Source organism: Dendrobates tinctorius, unplaced genomic scaffold (assembly GCF_039654945.1).
Source record: "Dendrobates tinctorius isolate UK_male_01 unplaced genomic scaffold, ASM3965494v1 ptg000620l, whole genome shotgun sequence".
Lineage (NCBI taxonomy): Eukaryota > Metazoa > Chordata > Amphibia > Anura > Dendrobatidae > Dendrobates > Dendrobates tinctorius.
The window spans coordinates 1-18,234 of record NW_027362275.1 but is presented as its reverse complement, the minus strand read 5'-3'; the positions used below and the strand labels follow the sequence as shown (position 1 = coordinate 18,234).

The window sequence follows — 18,234 nt, the reverse complement described above, 5'->3', positions numbered from 1 at the left end:
CTTTTGTATTTGTATGAGTGTGTGCTTTTCCGTTTAGGAAAAGACAGTTGATAGAATCATCGCTTTTTTGTGTTTAGAGATTTGTCTATTTTCCAACATGCACAAGTTTGAAATATAGTCTGTTGTAATTGTGTGCTTCTGAGGTGTGGGTTCAAATCCCACAGATGTTAGTAAGAGGAGGTTTTCATAACCTATTGAACGCATTCTTTTATATTGCAAACAGTGAAATTAATGTGTGCTCCAATGTACTTTTGTATTTGTATGATTGTGTACTTTTCTGCTAAGGAAAAGACAGTGGATAGAACCATTGCTTTTTCCTAAGGCCTGTTTCCCACATCCGTTTGTATCCATCAGTCAAAATCCGCCATCTTGCAAAAAAAAGATATGCCATTGTTTTCTCTCTCTCTCTCTCTCTTTCCCCCCCATGGGCTCAAATCCAACTGCTGCCAGTATTAAGAGGTTCTGAAAACCTTTTGATTTTATTCTTATTACTTTGCTTACAGTCAAATTAAGTCTCTCTCTCTCCTTCCCCAGTCAGCGGTTCCTTTAAAATTATTCCTTTGACTGATTCGATAAAATAACGGTCCGGTGCCAAACGTTGTGATCAGTACAGGAACGGATCCGTTATCCGCCATTATAGCGGATTTTGACTTACCAAAAAAACTGATGTGTGAAGCAGGCCTTATATTTAGAAACATGCCCATTTTCCCACATGCACAATTTTAAATGTAGTTAAATGTACTTCACTTACTCTAAGAAAACTTGCTTGAACATGAAAACAAATGTGGTAGCATGGCCGAGCGGTCTAAGGCGCTGGATTAAGGCTCCAGTCTCTTTGGAGGCGTGGGTTCAAATCCCACTGCTGCCAATATTATATGAATTTAAAAACATTTTCATCTTATTGCTTTGCTTTCAGTCAAATTAGCATATGCTTTTATGTACTTTGGTATGAGTGTGTGCTTTTCTGTTTAAGAAAAAACATTTGATAGAATCATTGCTTTCTCCAAATATTTAGATACTTGCCCATATTCCAACATGATCAAGTTTGAAATGTATTCACATGTACTACACTTACTCCAAGGAACTTACATGACACAGTAAATGATGGTAGCATGGCCGAGCGGTCTAAGGCGCTGGATTTAGGCTCCAGTCTCTTTCGAGGCGTGGGTTCAAATCCCACTGCTGCCAATATTATGAGAATTTAAAAACATTTTCATCTTATTACTTTGCTTTCAGCCAAATAAGCATGTGCTCTTATGTACTTTGTTATGAGTGTGTGCTAAGGCAGTCTGAGGCGTCGGTTCAAATCCCACTGCTGCCAGTATTTTAACCTTTTGAACATATTTTTATGATTTTGCTAACACACAAATTAGCATGTGCTTTAACCTTGTTTTGTAGTTGTATAAGCTTGTGCTTTTCTTTTAAGGAAAAGACAGTTTATAGAATCATTGCTTTTTCCTTGAGCATAGAAACTTTCTCATCTTCAAAAATACAGATATTTAAATATAGTCAAATGTTCTTCAGTTACTTTAAGTAGCTCAGAGGCGTAAGTTGAAATCCTACTGCTGCAACTATTATACGTTTTTGACAACATTTTGATCTTATTGCTATGATTTTGTTAAAAGAATAATTAACATGTGCTTTAATCTTCTTTTGCATTTGTATGAGTGTGTGTTTTTCTGTTTAGGAAAAGACAGATGTTAGAATCATTGCTTTTTTGTGCTTAGAGATTTGTTTATTTTTCAACCTGCACAAATTTTAAAAATAATCCAATGTACTTGTGTACTTATGAGGCATGGGTTCAAATCCAACTGCTGCCAGTATTAAGAGGTTCTGAAAACCTTTTGATTTTATTCTTATTACTTTGCTTACAGTCAAATTAGCATGTGCTTTAATCTTTTGTATTTGTATGAGTGTGTGCTTTTCCGTTTAGGAAAAGACAGTTGATAGAATCATCGCTTTTTTGTGTTTAGAGATTTGTCTATTTTCCAACATGCACAAGTTTGAAATATAGTCTGTTGTAATTGTGTGCTTCTGAGGTGTGGGTTCAAATCCCACAGATGTTAGTAAGAGGAGGTTTTCATAACCTATTGAACGCATTCTTTTATATTGCAAACAGTGAAATTAATGTGTGCTCCAATGTACTTTTGTATTTGTATGATTGTGTACTTTTCTGCTAAGGAAAAGACAGTGGATAGAACCATTGCTTTTTCCTAAGGCCTGTTTCCCACATCCGTTTGTATCCATCAGTCAAAATCCGCCATCTTGCAAAAAAAAGATATGCCATTGTTTTCTCTCTCTCTCTCTCTCTTTCCCCCCCATGGGCTCAAATCCAACTGCTGCCAGTATTAAGAGGTTCTGAAAACCTTTTGATTTTATTCTTATTACTTTGCTTACAGTCAAATTAAGTCTCTCTCTCTCCTTCCCCAGTCAGCGGTTCCTTTAAAATTCTTCCTTTGACTGATTCGATAAAATAACGGTCCGGTGCCAAACGTTGTGATCAGTACAGGAACGGATCCGTTATCCGCCATTATAGCGGATTTTGACTTACCAAAAAAACTGATGTGTGAAGCAGGCCTTATATTTAGAAACATGCCCATTTTCCCACATGCACAATTTTAAATGTAGTTAAATGTACTTCACTTACTCTAAGAAAACTTGCTTGAACATGAAAACAAATGTGGTAGCATGGCCGAGCGGTCTAAGGCGCTGGATTAAGGCTCCAGTCGCTTTGGAGGCGTGGGTTCAAATCCCACTGCTGCCAATATTATATGAATTTAAAAACATTTTCATCTTATTGCTTTGCTTTCAGTCAAATTAGCATATGCTTTTATGTACTTTGGTATGAGTGTGTGCTTTTCTGTTTAAGAAAAAACATTTGATAGAATCATTGCTTTCTCCAAATATTTAGATACTTGCCCATATTCCAACATGATCAAGTTTGAAATGTATTCACATGTACTACACTTACTCCAAGGAACTTACATGACACAGTAAATGATGGTAGCATGGCCGAGTGGTCTAAGGCGCTGGATTTAGGCTCCAGTCTCTTTCGAGGCGTGGGTTCAAATCCCACTGCTGCCAATATTATGAGAATTTAAAAACATTTTCATCTTATTACTTTGCTTTCAGCCAAATTAGCATGTGCTCTTATGTACTTTGTTATGAGTGTGTGCTAAGGCAGTCTGAGGCGTCGGTTCAAATCCCACTGCTGCCAGTATTTTAACCTTTTGAACATATTTTTATGATTTTGCTAACACACAAATTAGCATGTGCTTTAACCTTGTTTTGTAGTTGTATAAGCTTGTGCTTTTCTTTTAAGGAAAAGACAGTTTATAGAATCATTGCTTTTTCCTTGAGCATAGAAACTTTCTCATCTTCAAAAATACAGATATTTAAATATAGTCAAATGTTCTTCAGTTACTTTAAGTAGCTCAGAGGCGTAAGTTGAAATCCTACTGCTGCAACTATTATACGTTTTTGACAACATTTTGATCTTATTGCTATGATTTTGTTAAAAGAATAATTAACATGTGCTTTAATCTTCTTTTGCATTTGTATGAGTGTGTGTTTTTCTGTTTAGGAAAAGACAGATGTTAGAATCATTGCTTTTTTGTGCTTAGAGATTTGTTTATTTTTCAACCTGCACAAATTTTAAAAATAATCCAATGTACTTGTGTACTTATGAGGCATGGGTTCAAATCCAACTGCTGCCAGTATTAAGAGGTTCTGAAAACCTTTTGATTTTATTCTTATTACTTTGCTTACAGTCAAATTAGCATGTGCTTTAATCTTTTGTATTTGTATGAGTGTGTGCTTTTCCGTTTAGGAAAAGACAGTTGATAGAATCATCGCTTTTTTGTGTTTAGAGATTTGTCTATTTTCCAACATGCACAAGTTTGAAATATAGTCTGTTGTAATTGTGTGCTTCTGAGGTGTGGGTTCAAATCCCACAGATGTTAGTAAGAGGAGGTTTTCATAACCTATTGAACGCATTCTTTTATATTGCAAACAGTGAAATTAATGTGTGCTCCAATGTACTTTTGTATTTGTATGATTGTGTACTTTTCTGCTAAGGAAAAGACAGTGGATAGAACCATTGCTTTTTCCTAAGGCCTGTTTCCCACATCCGTTTGTATCCATCAGTCAAAATCCGCCATCTTGCAAAAAAAAGATATGCCATTGTTTTCTCTCTCTCTCTCTCTCTTTCCCCCCCATGGGCTCAAATCCAACTGCTGCCAGTATTAAGAGGTTCTGAAAACCTTTTGATTTTATTCTTATTACTTTGCTTACAGTCAAATTAAGTCTCTCTCTCTCCTTCCCCAGTCAGCGGTTCCTTTAAAATTATTCCTTTGACTGATTCGATAAAATAACGGTCCGGTGCCAAACGTTGTGATCAGTACAGGAACGGATCCGTTATCCGCCATTATAGCGGATTTTGACTTACCAAAAAAACTGATGTGTGAAGCAGGCCTTATATTTAGAAACATGCCCATTTTCCCACATGCACAATTTTAAATGTAGTTAAATGTACTTCACTTACTCTAAGAAAACTTGCTTGAACATGAAAACAAATGTGGTAGCATGGCCGAGCGGTCTAAGGCGCTGGATTAAGGCTCCAGTCTCTTTGGAGGCGTGGGTTCAAATCCCACTGCTGCCAATATTATATGAATTTAAAAACATTTTCATCTTATTGCTTTGCTTTCAGTCAAATTAGCATATGCTTTTATGTACTTTGGTATGAGTGTGTGCTTTTCTGTTTAAGAAAAAACATTTGATAGAATCATTGCTTTCTCCAAATATTTAGATACTTGCCCATATTCCAACATGATCAAGTTTGAAATGTATTCACATGTACTACACTTACTCCAAGGAACTTACATGACACAGTAAATGATGGTAGCATGGCCGAGCGGTCTAAGGCGCTGGATTTAGGCTCCAGTCTCTTTCGAGGCGTGGGTTCAAATCCCACTGCTGCCAATATTATGAGAATTTAAAAACATTTTCATCTTATTACTTTGCTTTCAGCCAAATTAGCATGTGCTCTTATGTACTTTGTTATGAGTGTGTGCTAAGGCTGTCTGAGGCGTCGGTTCAAATCCCACTGCTGCCAGTATTTTAACCTTTTGAACATATTTTTATGATTTTGCTAACACACAAATTAGCATGTGCTTTAACCTTGTTTTGTAGTTGTATAAGCTTGTGCTTTTCTTTTAAGGAAAAGACAGTTTATAGAATCATTGCTTTTTCCTTGAGCATAGAAACTTTCTCATCTTCAAAAATACAGATATTTAAATATAGTCAAATGTTCTTCAGTTACTTTAAGTAGCTCAGAGGCGTAAGTTGAAATCCTACTGCTGCAACTATTATACGTTTTTGACAACATTTTGATCTTATTGCTATGATTTTGTTAAAAGAATAATTAACATGTGCTTTAATCTTCTTTTGCATTTGTATGAGTGTGTGTTTTTCTGTTTAGGAAAAGACAGATGTTAGAATCATTGCTTTTTTGTGCTTAGAGATTTGTTTATTTTTCAACCTGCACAAATTTTAAAAATAATCCAATGTACTTGTGTACTTATGAGGCATGGGTTCAAATCCAACTGCTGCCAGTATTAAGAGGTTCTGAAAACCTTTTGATTTTATTCTTATTACTTTGCTTACAGTCAAATTAGCATGTGCTTTAATCTTTTGTATTTGTATGAGTGTGTGCTTTTCCGTTTAGGAAAAGACAGTTGATAGAATCATCGCTTTTTTGTGTTTAGAGATTTGTCTATTTTCCAACATGCACAAGTTTGAAATATAGTCTGTTGTAATTGTGTGCTTCTGAGGTGTGGGTTCAAATCCCACAGATGTTAGTAAGAGGAGGTTTTCATAACCTATTGAACGCATTCTTTTATATTGCAAACAGTGAAATTAATGTGTGCTCCAATGTACTTTTGTATTTGTATGATTGTGTACTTTTCTGCTAAGGAAAAGACAGTGGATAGAACCATTGCTTTTTCCTAAGGCCTGTTTCCCACATCCGTTTGTATCCATCAGTCAAAATCCGCCATCTTGCAAAAAAAAGATATGCCATTGTTTTCTCTCTCTCTCTCTCTCTTTCCCCCCCATGGGCTCAAATCCAACTGCTGCCAGTATTAAGAGGTTCTGAAAAACTTTTAATTTTATTCTTATTACTTTGCTTACAGTCAAATTAAGTCTCTCTCTCTCCTTCCCCAGTCAGCGGTTCCTTTAAAATTCTTCCTTTGACTGATTCGATAAAATAACGGTCCGGTGCCAAACGTTGTGATCAGTACAGGAACGGATCCGTTATCCGCCATTATAGCGGATTTTGACTTACCAAAAAAACTGATGTGTGAAGCAGGCCTTATATTTAGAAACATGCCCATTTTCCCACATGCACAATTTTAAATGTAGTTAAATGTACTTCACTTACTCTAAGAAAACTTGCTTGAAAATGAAAAAAAATGTGGTAGCATGGCCGAGCGGTCTAAGGCGCTGGATTAAGGCTCCAGTCTCTTTGGAGGGGTGGGTTCAAATCCCACTGCTGCCAATATTATAAGAATTTAAAAACATTTTCATCTTATTGCTTTGCTTTCAGTCAAATTAGCATATGCTTTTATGTACTTTGGTATGAGTGTGTGCTTTTCTGTTTAAGAAAAAACATTTGATAGAATCATTGCTTTCTCCAAATATTTAGATACTTGCCCATATTCCAACATTATCAAGTTTGAAATGTATTCACATGTACTACACTTACTCCAAGGAACTTACATCACACAGTAAATGATGGTAGCATGGCCGAGCGGTCTAAGGCGCTGGATTAAGGCTCCAGTCTCTTTCGAGGCGTGGGTTCAAATCCCACTGCTGCCAATATTCTGAGTATTTAAAAACATTTTCATCTTATTACTTTGCTTTCAGCCAAATTAGCATGTCCTCTTATGTACTTTGTTATGAGTGTGTGCTAAGGCTGTCTGAGGCGTCGGTTCAAATCCCACTGCTGCCAGTATTTTAACCTTTTGAACATATTTTTATGATTTTGCTAACACACAAATTAGCATGTGCTTTAACCTTGTTTTGTAGTTGTATAAGCATGTGCTTTTCTTTTAAGGAAAAGACAGTTTATAGAATCATTGCTTTTTCCTTGAGCATAGAAACTTTCTCATCTTCAAAAATACAGAAATTTAAATATAGTCAAATGTTCTTCAGTTACTTTAAGTAGCTCAGAGGCGTAAGTTGAAATCCTACTGCTGCAACTATTATACGTTTTTGACAACATTTTGATCTTATTGCTATGATTTTGTTAAAAGAATAATTAACATGTGCTTTAATCTTCTTTTGCATTTGTATGAGTGTGTGTTTTTCTGTTTAGGAAAAGACAGATGTTAGAATCATTGCTTTTTTGTGCTTAGAGATTTGTTTATTTTTCAACCTGCACAAATTTTAAAAATAATCCAATGTACTTGTGTACTTATGAGGCATGGGTTCAAATCCAGCTGCTGCCAGTATTAAGAGGTTCTGAAAACCTTTTGATTTTATTCTTATTACTTTGCTTACAGTCAAATTAGCATGTGCTTTAATCTTTTGTATTTGTATGAGTGTGTGCTTTTCCGTTTAGGAAAAGACAGTTGATAGAATCATCGCTTTTTTGTGTTTAGAGATTTGTCTATTTTCCAACACGCACAAGTTTGAAATATAGTCTGTTGTAATTGTGTGCTTCTGAGGTGTGGGTTCAAATCCCACAGATGTTAGTAAGAGGAGGTTTTCATAACCTATTGAACGCATTCTTTTATATTGCAAACAGTGAAATTAATGTGTGCTCCAATGTACTTTTGTATTTGTATGATTGTGTACTTTTCTGCTAAGGAAAAGACAGTGGATAGAACCATTGCTTTTTCCTAAGGCCTGTTTCCCACATCCGTTTGCATCCATCAGTCAAAATCCGCCATCTTGCAAAAAAAAGATATGCCATTGTTTTTCTCTCTCTCTCTCTCTCTCTCTCTCTCTCTCTCTCTCTCTCTCTCTCTCTCTCTCTCTCTCTCTCTCTCTCTCTCTCTCTCTCTCTCTCTCTCTCTCTCTCTCTCTCTCTCTCTCTCTCTCTCTCTCTCTCTCTCTCTCTCTCTCTCTCTCTCTCTCTCTCTCTTTCTCTCTCTCTCTTCCCCCCATGGGCTCAAATCCAACTGCTGCCAGTATTAAGAGGTTCTGAAAACCTTTTAATTTTATTTTTATTACTTTGCTTACAGTAAAATTAAGTCTCTCTCTCTCCTTCCCCAGTCAGCGGTTCCTTTAAAATTATTCCTTTGACTGATTCGATAAAATAACGGTCCGGTGCCAAACGTTGTGATCAGTACAGGAACGGATCCGTTATCCGCCATTATAGCGGATTTTGACTTAACAAAAAAACTGATGTGTGAAGCAGGCCTTATATTTAGAAACATGCCCATTTTCCCACATGCACAATTTTAAATGTAGTTAAATGTACTTCACTTACTCTAAGAAAACTTGCTTGAACATGAAAAAAACTGTGGTAGCATGGTTCAAATCCCACTGCTGCCAATATTATAAGAATTTAAAAACATTTTCATCTTATTGCTTTGCTTTCAGTCAAATTAGCATATGCTTTTATGTACTTTGGTATGAGTGTGTGCTTTTCTGTTTAAGAAAAAACATTTGATAGAATCATTGCTTTCTCCAAATATTTAGATACTTGCCCATATTCCAACATGATCAAGTTTGAAATGTATTCACATGTACTACACTTACTCCAAGGAACTTACATCACACAGTAAATGATGGTAGCATGGCCGAGCGGTCCAAGGCGCTGGATTAAGGCTCCAGTCTCTTTCGAGGCGTGGGTTCAAATCCCACTGCTGCCAATATTCTGAGTATATAAAAACATTTTCATCTTATTACTTTGCGTCGGTTCAAATCCCACTGCTGCCAGTATTTTAACCTTTTGAACATATTTTTATGATTTTGCTAACACACAAATTAGCATGTGCTTTAACCTTGTTTTGTAGTTGTATAAGCGTGTGCTTTTCTTTTAAGGAAAAGACAGTTTATAGAATCATTGCTTTTTCCTTGAGCATAGAAACTTTCTCATCTTCAAAAATACAGAAATTTAAATATAGTCAAATGTTCTACAGTTACTTTAAGTAGCTCAGAGGCGTAAGTTGAAATCCTACTGCTGCAACTATTATACGTTTTTGACAACATTTTGATCTTATTGCTATGATTTTGTTAAAAGAATAATTAACATGTGCTTTAATCTTCTTTTGCATTTGTATGAGTGTGTGTTTTTCTGTTTAGGAAAAGACAGATGTTAGAATCATTGCTTTTTTGTGCTTAGAGATTTGTTTATTTTTCAACCTGCACAAATTTTAAAAATAATCCAATGTACTAGTGTACTTATGAGGCATGGGTTCAAATCCAGCTGCTGCCAGTATTAAGAGGTTCTGAAAACCTTTTGATTTTATTCTTATTACTTTGCTTACAGTCAAATTAGCATGTGCTTTAATCTTTTGTATTTGTATGAGTGTGTGCTTTTCCGTTTAGGAAAAGACAGTTGATAGAATCATCGCTTTTTTGTGTTTAGAGATTTGTCTATTTTCCAACATGCACAAGTTTGAAATATAGTCTGTTGTAATTGTGTCCTTCTGAGGTGTGGGTTCAAATCCCACAGATGTTAGTAAGAGGAGGTTTTCATAACCTATTGAACGCATTCTTTTATATTGCAAACAGTGAAATTAATGTGTGCTCCAATGTACTTTTGTATTTGTATGATTGTGTACTTTTCTGCTAAGGAAAAGACAGTGGATAGAACCATTGCTTTTTCCTAAGGCCTGTTTCCCACATCCGTTTGTATCCATCAGTCAAAATCCGCCATCTTGCAAAAAAAAGATATGCCATTGTTTTCTCTCTCTCTCTCTCTCTTTCCCCCCCATGGGCTCAAATCCAACTGCTGCCAGTATTAAGAGGTTCTGAAAACTTTTAATTTTATTTTTATTACTTTGCTTACAGTCAAATTAAGTCTCTCTCTCTCCTTCCCCAGTCAGCGGTTCCTTTAAAATTCTTCCTTTGACTGATTCGATAAAATAATGGTCCGGTGCCAACGTTGTGATCAGTACAGGAAACGGATCCGTTATCCGCCATTATAGCGGATTTTGACTTACCAAAAAAACTGATGTGTGAAGCAGGCCTTATATTTAGAAACATGCCCATTTTCCCACATGCACAATTTTAAATGTAGTTAAATGTACTTCACTTACTCTAAGAAAACTTGCTTGAACATGAAAACAATGTGGTAGCATGGCCGAGCGGTCTAAGGAGGCGCGGCATTAAGGCTCCAGTCTCTTTGGAGGCGTGGGTTCAAATCCCACTGCTGCCAATATTATATGAATTTAAAAACATTTTCATCTTATTGCTTTGCTTTCAGTCAAATTAGCATATGCTTTTATGTACTTTGGTATGAGTGTGTGCTTTTCTGTTTAAGAAAAAACATTTGATAGAATCATTGCTTTCTCCAAATATTTAGAATACTTGCCCATATTCCAACATGATCAAGTTTGAAATGTATTCACATGTACTACACTTACTCCAAGGAACTTACATGACACAGTAAATGATGGTAGCATGGCCGAGCGGTCTAAGGCGCTGGATTTAGGGCTCCAGTCTCTTTCGAGGGCGTGGGTTCAAATCCCACTGCTGCCAATATTATGGGAATTTAAAAACATTTTCATCTTATGACTTTGCTTTCAGCCAAAATTAGCATGTGCTCTTATGTACTTTGTTATGAGTGTGTGCTAAGGCTGTCTGAGGCGTCGGTTCAAATCCCACTGCTGCCAGTATTTTAACCTTTTGAACATATTTTTATGATTTTGCTAACACACAAATTAGCATGTGCTTTAACCTTGTTTTGTAGTTGTATAAGCTTGTGCTTTTCTTTTAAGGAAAAGACAGTTTATAGAATCATTGCTTTTTCCTTGAGCATAGAAACTTTCTCATCTTCAAAAATACAGATATTTAAATATAGTCAAATGTTCTTCAGTTACTTTAAGTATCTCAGAGGCGTAAGTTGAAATCCTACTGCTGCCAACTATTATACGTTTTTGACAACATTTTGATCTTATTGCTATGATTTTGTTAAAAGAATAATTAACATGTGCTTTAATCTTCTTTTGCATTTGTATGAGTGTGTGTTTTTCTGTTTAGGAAAAGACAGATGTTAGAATCATTGCTTTTTTGTGCTTAGAGATTTGTTTATTTTTCAACCTGCACAAATTTTAAAAATAATCCAATGTACTTGTGTACTTATGAGGCACATAACACATAACCTATTGAACGCATTCTTTTATATTGCAAACAGTGAAATTAATGTGTGCTCCAATGTACTTTTGTATTTGTATGATTGTGTACTTTTCTGCTAAGGAAAAGACAGTGGATAGAACCATTGCTTTTCCTAAGGCCTGTTTCCACATCCGTTTGTATCCATCAGTCAAAATCCGCCATCTTGCAAAAAAAAGATATGCCATTGTTTTCTCTCTCTCTCTCTCTCTCTCTCTCTCTCCTCTCTCTCTCTCTCTCTCTCTCTCTCTCTCTCTCTCTCTCTCTCTCTCTCTCTCTCTCTCTCTCTCTCTCTCTCTCTTCTCTCTCTCTCTCTCTCTCTCTCTCTCTCTCTCTCTCTCTCTCTCTCTTCTCTCTCTCTCTCTCTCTCTATCTCTCTCTCTCTCTCTCCCCCCCCCCCCCATGGGCTCAAATCCACTGCTGCCAGTATTAAGAGGTTCTGAAAACCTTTTGATTTTATTCTTATTACTTTGCTTACAGTCAAATTAGCATGTGCTTTAATCTTTTGTATTTGTATGAGTGTGTGCTTTTCCGTTTAGGAAAAGACAGTTGATAGAATCATCGCTTTTTTGTGTTTAGAGATTTGTCTATTTTCCAACATGCACAAGTTTGAAATATAGTCTGTTGTAATTGTGTGCTTCTGAGGTGTGGGTTCAATCCCACAGATGTTAGTAGAGGAGGTTTTCATAACCTATTGAACGCATTCTTTTATATTGCAAACAGTGAAATTAATGTGTGCTCCAATGTACTTTTGTATTTGTATGATTGTGTACTTTCTGCTAAGGAAAAGACAGTGGATAGAACCATTGCTTTTTCCTAAGCCTGGTTTCCCACATCCGTTTGTATCCATCAGTCAAAATCCGCCATCTTGCAAAAAAAAGATATGCCATTGTTTTCTCTCTCTCTCTCTCTCTTTCCCCCCATGGGCTCAATCCAACTGCTGCCAGTATTAAGAGGTTCTGAAACCTTTTAATTTTATTTTTATTACTTTGCTTACAGTCAAATTAAGTCTCTCTCTCTCCTTCCCCAGTCAGCGGTTCCTTTAAAATTCTTCCTTTGACTGATTCGATAAATAACGGTCCGGTGCCAAACGTTGTGATCAGTACAGGAACGGATCCGTTATCCGCCATTATAGCGGATTTTGACTTTACCAAAAAAACTGATGTGTGAAGCAGGCCTTATATTTAGAAACATGCCCATTTTCCCACATGCACAATTTTAAATGTAGTTAAATGTACTTCACTTACTCTAAGAAAACTTGCTTGAAAATGAAAAAAAATGTGGTAGCATGGCCGAGCGGTCTAAGGCGCTGGATTAAGGCTCCAGTCTCTTTGGAGGGGTGGGTTCAAATCCCACTGCTGCCAATATTATAAGAATTTAAAAACATTTTCATCTTATTGCTTTGCTTTCAGTCAAATTAGCATATGCTTTTATGTACTTTGGTATGAGTGTGTGCTTTTCTGTTTAAGAAAAAACATTTGATAGAATCATTGCTTTCTCCAAATATTTAGATACTTGCCCATATTCCAACATTATCAAGTTTGAAATGTATTCACATGTACTACACTTACTCCAAGGAACTTACATCACACAGTAAATGATGGTAGCATGGCCGAGCGGTCTAAGGCGCTGGATTTAGGCTCCAGTCTCTTTCGAGGCGTCGGGTCAAATCCCACTGCTGCCAATATTCTGAGTATTTAAAAACATTTTCATCTTATTACTTTGCTTTCAGCCAAATTAGCATGTGCTCTTATGTACTTTGTTATGAGTGTGTGCTAAGGCTGTCTGAGGCGTCCGTTCAAATCCCACTGCTGCCAGTATTTTAATCTTTTGAACATATTTTTATGATTTGCTAACACACAAATTAGCATGTGCTTTAACCTTGTTTATAGTTGTATAAGCGTGTGCTTTTCTTTTAAGGAAAAGACAGTTGATAGAATCATCGCTTTTTTGTGTTTAGAGATTTGTCTATTTTCCAACATGCACAAGTTTGAAATATAGTCTGTTGTAATTGTGTGCTTCTGAGGTGTGGGTTCAAATCCCACAGATGTTAGTAAGAGGAGGTTTTCATAACCTATTGAACGCATTCTTTTATATTGCAAACAGTGAAATTAATGTGTGCTCCAATGTACTTTTGTATTTGTATGATTGTGTACTTTTCTGCTAAGGAAAAGACAGTGGATAGAACCATTGCTTTTTCCTAGGCCTGTTTCCCACATCCGTTTGTATCCATCAGTCAAAATCCGCCATCTTGCAAAAAAAAGATATGCCATTGTTTTCTCCTCTCTCTCTCTCTCTTTCCCCCCCCATGGGCTCAAATCCAACTGCTGCCAGTATTAAGAGGTTCTGAAAAACTTTTAATTTTATTCTTATTACTTTGCTTACAGTCAAATTAAGTCTCTCTCTCTCCTTCCCAGTCAGCGGTTCCTTTAAAATTATTCCTTTGACTGATTCGATAAAATAATGGTCCGGTGCCAAACGTTGTGATCAGTACAGGAACGGATCCGTTATCCGCCATTATAGCGGATTTTGACTTACCAAAAAAAACTGATGTGTGAAGCAGGCCTTATATTTAGAAACATGCCCATTTTCCCACATGCACAATTTTAAATGTAGTTAAATGTACTTCACTTACTCTAAGAAAACTTGCTTGAACATGAAAACAACTGTGGGTAGCATGGTTCAAACCCCACTGCTGCCAATATTATAGAATTTAAAAACATTTTCATCTTATTGCTTTGCTTTCAGTCAAATTAGCATATGCTTTTATGTACTTTGGTATGAGTGTGTGCTTTTCTGTTTAAGAAAAAACATTTGATAGAATCATTGCTTTCTCCAAATATTTAGATACTTGCCCATATTCCAACATGATCAAGTTTGAAATGTATTCACATGTACTACACTTACTCCAAGGAACTTACATCACACAGTAAATGATGGTAGCATGGCCGAGCGGTCTAAGGCGCTGGATTAAGGCTCCAGTCTCTTTCGAGGCGTGGGTTCAAATCCCACTGCTGCCAATATTCTGAGTATTTAAAAACATTTTCATCTTATTACTTTGCTTTCAGCCAAATTAGCATGTGCTCTTATGTACTTTGTTATGAGTGTGTGCTAAGGCTGTCTGAGGCGTCCGTTCAAATCCCACTGCTGCCAGTATTTTAACCTTTTGTTTTATGATTTTGCTAACACACAAATTAGCATGTGCTTTAACCTTGTTTATAGTTGTATAAGCGTGTGCTTTTCTTTTAAGGAAAAGACAGTTGATAGAATCATCGCTTTTTTGTGTTTAGAGATTTGTCTATTTTTCCAACACGCACAAGTTTGAAATATAGTCTGTTGTAATTGTGTGCTTCTGAGGTGTGGGTTCAAATCCCACAGATGTTAGTAAGAGGAGGTTTTCATAACCTATTGAACGCATTCTTTTATATTGCAAACAGTGAAATTACTGTGTGCTCCAATGTACTTTTGTATTTGTATGATTGTGTACTTTTCTGCTAAGGAAAAGACAGTGGATAGAACCATTGCTTTTTCCTAAGGCCTGTTTCCCACATCCGTTTGCATCCATCAGTCAAAATCCGCCATCTTGCAAAAAAAAGATATGCCATTGTTTTCTCTCTCTCTCTCTCTCTCTCTCTCTCTCTCTCTCCTCTCTCTCTCTCTCTCTCTCTCTCTCTCTCTCTCTCTCCTCTTCTCTCTCCTCTCTCTCTCTCTCTCTCTCTCTCTCTCTCTCTCTCTCTCTCTCTCTCTCTCTCTCTCTCTCTCTCTCTCTCTCTCTCTCATCTCTCTCTCTCTCTCTTTCTCTCTCTCTCTTCCCCCCATGGGCTCAAATCCAACTGCTGCAGTATTAAGAGGTTCTGAAACCTTTTAATTTTATTTTTATTACTTTGCTTACAGTAAAATTAAGTCTCTCTCTCTCCTTCCCCAGTCAGCGGTCCTTAAAATTATTCCTTTGACTGATTCGATAAAATAACGGTCCGGTGCCAAACGTTGTGATCAGTACAGGAACGGATCCGTTATCCGCCATTATAGCGGATTTTGACTTAACAAAAAACTGATGTGTGAAGCAGGCCTTATATTTAGAAACATGCCCATTTTCCCACATGCACAATTTAAATGTAGTTAAATGTACTTCACTTACTCTAAGAAAACTTGCTTGAACATGAAAAAAACTGTGGTAGCATGGTTCAAATCCCACTGCTGCCAATATTATAAGAATTTAAAAACATTTTCATCTTATTGCTTTGCTTTCAGTCAAATTAGCATATGCTTTTATGTACTTTGGTATGAGTGTGTGCTTTCTGTTTAAGAAAAAACATTGATAGAATCATTGCTTTCTCCAAATATTTAGATACTTGCCCATATTCCAACATGATCAAGTTTGAAATGTATTCACATGTACTACACTTACTCCAAGGAACTTACATAACACAGTAAATGATGGTAGCATGGCCGAGCGGTCTAAGGTGCTGATTAAGGCTCCAGTCTCTTTCGAGGCGTGGGTTCAAATCCCACTGCTGCAATATTCTGAGTATATAAAAACATTTTCATCTTATTACTTTTGCGTCGGTTCAAATCCCACTGCTGCCAGTATTTTAACCTTTTGAACATATTTTATGATTTGCTAACACACAAATTAGCATGTGCTTTAACCTTGTTTTGTAGTTGTATAAGCGTGTGCTTTTCTTTTAAGGAAAAGACAGTTTATAGAATCATTGCTTTTTCCTTGAGCATAGAAACTTTCTCATCTTCAAAAATACAGAAATTTAAATATAGTCAAATGTTCTACAGTTACTTTAAGTAGCTCAGAGGCGTAAGTTGAAATCCTACTGCTGCAACTATTATACGTTTTTGACAACATTTTGATCTTATTGCTATGATTTTGTTAAAAGAATAATTAACATGTGCTTTAATCTTCTTTTGCATTTGTATGAGTGTGTGTTTTTCTGTTTAGGAAAAGACAGATGTTAGTAAGAGGAGGTTTTCATAACCTATTGAACGCATTCTTTTATATTGCAAACAGTGAAATTAATGTGTGCTCCAATGTACTTTTGTATTTGTATGATTGTGTACTTTTCTGCTAAGGAAAAGACACTGGATAGAACATTGCTTTTTCCTAAGGCCTGTTTCCCACATCCGTTTGTATCCATCAGTCAAATCCGCCATCTGCAAAAAAAAGATATGCCATTGTTTTCTCTCTCTCTCTCTCTCTTTCCCCCCCCATGGGCTCAAATCCAACTGCTGCCAGTATTAAGAGGTTCTGAAAAACTTTTAATTTTATTCTTATTACTTTGCTTACAGTCAAATTAAGTCTCTCTCTCTCCTTCCCCAGTCAGCGGTTCCTTTAAAATTATTCCTTTGACTGATTCGATAAAATAACGGTCCGGTGCCAAACGTTGTGATCAGTACAGGAACGATCCGTTATCCGCCATTATAGCGGATTTTGACTTACCAAAAAAACTGATGTGTGAAGCAGGCCTTATATTTAGAAACATGCCCATTTTCCCACATGCACAATTTTAAATGTAGTTAAATGTACTTCACTTACTCTAAGAAAACTTGCTTGAACATGAAAAAAACTGTGGTAGCATGGTTCAAACCCCACTGCTGCCAATATTATAAGAATTAAAAACATTTCATCTTATTGCTTTGCTTTCAGTCAAATTAGCATATGCTTTTATGTACTTTGGTATGAGTGTGTGCTTTTCTGTTTAAGAAAAAACATTTGATAGAATCATTGCTTTCTCCAAATATTTAGATACTTGCCCATATTCCAACATGATCAAGTTTGAAATGTATTCACATGTACTACACTTACTCCAAGGAACTTACATCACACAGTAAATGATGGTAGCATGGCCGAGCGGTCTAAGGCGCTGGATTAAGGCTCCAGTCTCTTTCGAGGCGTGGGTTCAAATCCCACTGCTGCCAATATTCTGAGTATTTAAAAACATTTTCATCTTATTACTTTGCTTTCAGCCAAATTAGCATGTCCTCTTATGTACTTTGTTATGAGTGTGTGCTAAGGCTGTCTGAGGCGTCGGTTCAAATCCCACTGCTGCCAGTATTTTAACCTTTTGAACATATTTTTAAGATTTTGCTAACACACAAATTAGCATGTGCTTTAACCTTGTTTTGTAGTTGTATAAGCGTGTGCTTTTCTTTTAAGGAAAAGACAGTTTATAGAATCATTGCTTTTCCTGAGCATAGAAACTTTCTCATCTTCAAAATACAGAAATTTAAATATAGTCAAAATGTTCTTCAGTTACTTTAAGTAGCTCAGAGGCGTAAGTTGAAATCCTACTGCTGCAACTATTATACGTTTTTGACAACATTTTGATCTTATTGCTATGATTTTGTTTAAAAGAATAATTAACATGTGCTTTATCTTCTTTTGCATTTGTATGAGTGTGTGTTTTTCTGTTTAGGAAAAGACAGATGTTAGAATCATTGCTTTTTTGTGCTTAGAGATTTGTTTATTTTTCAACCTGCACAATTTTAAAAATAATCCAATGTACTTGTGTACTTATGAGGCATGGGTTCAAATCCAGCTGCTGCCAGTATTAAGAGGTTCTGAAAACCTTTTGATTTTATTCTTATTACTTTGCTTACAGTCAAATTAGCATGTGCTTTAATCTTTTGTATTTGTATGAGTGTGTGCTTTTCCGTTTAGGAAAAAACAGTTGATAGAATCATCGCTTTTTGTGTTTAGAGATTTGTCTATTTTCCAACACGCACAAGTTTGAAATATAGTCTGTTGTAATTGTGTGCTTCTGAGGTGTGGGTTCAAATCCCACAGATGTTAGTAAGAGGAGGTTTTCATAACCTATTGAACGCATTCTTTTATATTGCAAACAGTGAAATTAATGTGTGCTCCAATGTACTTTTGTA

General features: G+C 36.2%; 13 non-coding genes across 13 annotated transcripts; all 13 read left to right on the top strand.

Annotated features, from left to right (window-relative positions):
- Nucleotides 1-786: 786 nt before the first annotated feature.
- Nucleotides 787-868, top strand: TRNAL-AAG (transfer RNA leucine (anticodon AAG)). The gene has a single exon. It is a non-coding gene; the product is annotated as a tRNA-Leu (tRNA).
- Nucleotides 869-1,106: 238 nt separating this feature from the next.
- TRNAL-UAG (transfer RNA leucine (anticodon UAG)) lies at nt 1,107-1,188 on the top strand. Its single transcript has one exon. It is a non-coding gene; the product is annotated as a tRNA-Leu (tRNA).
- A 1,494-nt stretch (nt 1,189-2,682) lies between these two features.
- Nucleotides 2,683-2,764, top strand: TRNAL-AAG (transfer RNA leucine (anticodon AAG)). Its single transcript has one exon. It is a non-coding gene; the product is annotated as a tRNA-Leu (tRNA).
- A 238-nt stretch (nt 2,765-3,002) lies between these two features.
- On the top strand, nt 3,003-3,084 carry TRNAL-UAG (transfer RNA leucine (anticodon UAG)). The gene has a single exon. It is a non-coding gene; the product is annotated as a tRNA-Leu (tRNA).
- A 1,494-nt stretch (nt 3,085-4,578) lies between these two features.
- Nucleotides 4,579-4,660, top strand: TRNAL-AAG (transfer RNA leucine (anticodon AAG)). The gene has a single exon. It is a non-coding gene; the product is annotated as a tRNA-Leu (tRNA).
- Nucleotides 4,661-4,898: 238 nt separating this feature from the next.
- On the top strand, nt 4,899-4,980 carry TRNAL-UAG (transfer RNA leucine (anticodon UAG)). Its single transcript has one exon. It is a non-coding gene; the product is annotated as a tRNA-Leu (tRNA).
- Nucleotides 4,981-6,474: 1,494 nt separating this feature from the next.
- TRNAL-AAG (transfer RNA leucine (anticodon AAG)) lies at nt 6,475-6,556 on the top strand. Its single transcript has one exon. It is a non-coding gene; the product is annotated as a tRNA-Leu (tRNA).
- A 238-nt stretch (nt 6,557-6,794) lies between these two features.
- Nucleotides 6,795-6,876, top strand: TRNAL-AAG (transfer RNA leucine (anticodon AAG)). The gene has a single exon. It is a non-coding gene; the product is annotated as a tRNA-Leu (tRNA).
- A 1,921-nt stretch (nt 6,877-8,797) lies between these two features.
- TRNAL-AAG (transfer RNA leucine (anticodon AAG)) lies at nt 8,798-8,879 on the top strand. The gene has a single exon. It is a non-coding gene; the product is annotated as a tRNA-Leu (tRNA).
- A 1,750-nt stretch (nt 8,880-10,629) lies between these two features.
- On the top strand, nt 10,630-10,713 carry TRNAL-UAG (transfer RNA leucine (anticodon UAG)). The gene has a single exon. It is a non-coding gene; the product is annotated as a tRNA-Leu (tRNA).
- Nucleotides 10,714-12,628: 1,915 nt separating this feature from the next.
- Nucleotides 12,629-12,710, top strand: TRNAL-AAG (transfer RNA leucine (anticodon AAG)). Its single transcript has one exon. It is a non-coding gene; the product is annotated as a tRNA-Leu (tRNA).
- A 1,574-nt stretch (nt 12,711-14,284) lies between these two features.
- TRNAL-AAG (transfer RNA leucine (anticodon AAG)) lies at nt 14,285-14,366 on the top strand. Its single transcript has one exon. It is a non-coding gene; the product is annotated as a tRNA-Leu (tRNA).
- A 2,826-nt stretch (nt 14,367-17,192) lies between these two features.
- On the top strand, nt 17,193-17,274 carry TRNAL-AAG (transfer RNA leucine (anticodon AAG)). The gene has a single exon. It is a non-coding gene; the product is annotated as a tRNA-Leu (tRNA).
- The last annotated feature ends 960 nt before the right edge of the window (nt 17,275-18,234 follow it).